This window comes from Triticum dicoccoides, unplaced genomic scaffold (assembly GCF_002162155.2).
Source record: "Triticum dicoccoides isolate Atlit2015 ecotype Zavitan unplaced genomic scaffold, WEW_v2.0 scaffold50167, whole genome shotgun sequence".
Classification (NCBI taxonomy): domain Eukaryota; kingdom Viridiplantae; phylum Streptophyta; class Magnoliopsida; order Poales; family Poaceae; genus Triticum; species Triticum dicoccoides.
Genome location: NW_021277398.1, coordinates 1 through 2,187, shown reverse-complemented (window position 1 = coordinate 2,187; position 2,187 = coordinate 1). Strand labels below are relative to the sequence as shown.

Below are 2,187 nucleotides of genomic sequence, written 5' to 3'. Positions count from 1 at the left end.
TACATCTTCTTAAGTTTGCGTAGTTCATTTAATGTGCATGCCCAGAATTAAATCTGGTTGGATGTTCAATCCACATCATTTTTTGCGTCAGTTTCCTTCTACATCTTCTTAACTTTGCGTAGTTCATTTATGAAATGAAATTGAATCAAGTTGAATTCTATGGTAATCTATTGTAGTAGTAGAGATGAACTTCAAAACTGAATTAGATAAGATAGCTGCACGTGAAATTGATGCAGACGACTCTGACTTGGAGCTCAATAGTGATGGTGAAAGGTCTGTTTAGTTCTGTCTCAGTAGTTTGTCAATCACACCCATTCAAAATGCTGATGGCAATCTTCTTGTTCCCGCATATGGATGGGATTAACTGACACGTCTTCTAACTGCATGGACAAATTGTAATATGGATTGTGGCTCAAATTGTCCAATATGTGTTATTTCTCATAAACTTTGGAATTGGATAATACATAGCTAGCATGCTTTTCACTATAATGGAATATGTTTATGTTTACTACAAAACATATGGTAAAATAGCAAACAACAATGATGTAGTAATTCTCCCAATAATTCTTGGAACAGAGTTGTTTATCTGAGCCCAGTATTGTAGTTCAGCTGATTATCTTTACTCATTCTTTGTCTTACTCATCTAATTGAATGCTATATTCAGCGACGACGATGATGGTTACACTGAGGCACTAATGCGGGGCTTTAAAGGAATAAAAAGGAAAGAGCTGATGACAGGCTTAGAAAGGTTTGTTGTTTTCTTCTCTATATTATCATTTTGAGGCGCACTTATATTCTTTAGGTTTTGAGAATTAATGTGAAATCACGTATGCTTGATGCATGAGTATCAGCAACAGAAGAAGAGACCAAGATGAAGGAGTCTGAGCTAATGCGAGGAAACCCGCTGATCAATATGAATAACTTCTGCTCCTTCGACGTGGAAGTAACAATGCTGCCTACTATATTATATTGTATGCCTCTTTTATGTTGTGGCTATCCTTTTTAAATAAAGTAATGCTGTCATGCTTTATTGTGAGGTTAATCATATACATGTGTTTGCTGCAGGTGGGAGGATGATGATGATGTTCTATTTAAGATGCAGGGTCATGGAGAGACCAAGACACCGAAACGGTTCATCAACTACACCGTCATAAGTGATTTCCACCGCAAGTTTCTGCATAGGTAACTGAAATGTTGTTGTTGTATGCTTTATGTCGCCTGGACAGTTTGCATGCTGGTGTTGGAAGAGCCTGTGATGTTCTTTATTCTGAAGACTGATTTGTATGACATACATAACTGTAACATCCACGATATCTTGATGCTGATATGATTACCCTATTCCTAAGAGTAAAAGAACCACACCGCTTGTGTATAACTGATGTTGTGTCAACACTTCTGGATCTCTGTATTAATATTTACTATCTGAATTCTTTCAGGCCCACATTGACAGGGAAAATTAATGTGTTCGGGGTGTTCTCTCATTTTGTGTGTCAGTGTCTTGGAAAATGTTGTTTTAGTCGAATTCTAGTTTTCTTGTAGCAGCCTGAGGTCCTTCTCTATTTTATTTCTTTCTGGTTAGGTAAGAAGTACTGTTAGTGAGGTTTGGCCTTACAAATTGGCTGGTTACCATTTGCCTCTGTTTCTCGCGACATTGGAGTCGGTGTACTGCTCGGAGATTTATATTCTGGTTCTCCATTGTTTGATGGCCACCTTTTCCATGGATGGCCTGATAGGAGCTAGAGGAACCTTTATTCTCTCTCCTTGTTTATTTGGTCAATCAATTATGCATTCATGGTTGCATCCGCTGTATTGTTACTATTCATAATCTGCAGTTTGATTTTATTGATGGATGGTGAGATAATGTCAATTGTTATAAATGACGTAGCTTACTTTCCTCTATTTTTTCTGTTCTAGTTTGGATCTATTATTTCTTTGATCTTCTTTGGTGCATGCAAATTGAACCTCTATTTGCTTGTTGGCACCAAGGGGGAAACGATCATGCGTGAGCCTGCAATTGAAGTTCTTGGTTTTGTGGTTCTTGCTGTTAGATTATGTGGTTCTTGGTTTTGGCAAAATCAGACATAATTCAACTATTTATTATTAGTACAACCAACTATTTGCATGTTTGGACCTGCAGTAGCTACTTATCACACGCTAGATAGATTTTTAGATTCAAATCAGATCAAT

General features: G+C 37.2%; 1 long non-coding RNA gene across 1 annotated transcript; it reads left to right on the top strand.

Annotated features, from left to right (window-relative positions):
- Positions 1–659: 659 nt before the first annotated feature.
- On the top strand, positions 660–1,403 carry LOC119346764. The gene is made up of 3 exons (XR_005167918.1): positions 660–748; positions 852–971; positions 1,103–1,403. It is a non-coding gene; the product is annotated as an uncharacterized LOC119346764 (long non-coding RNA).
- The last annotated feature ends 784 nt before the right edge of the window (positions 1,404–2,187 follow it).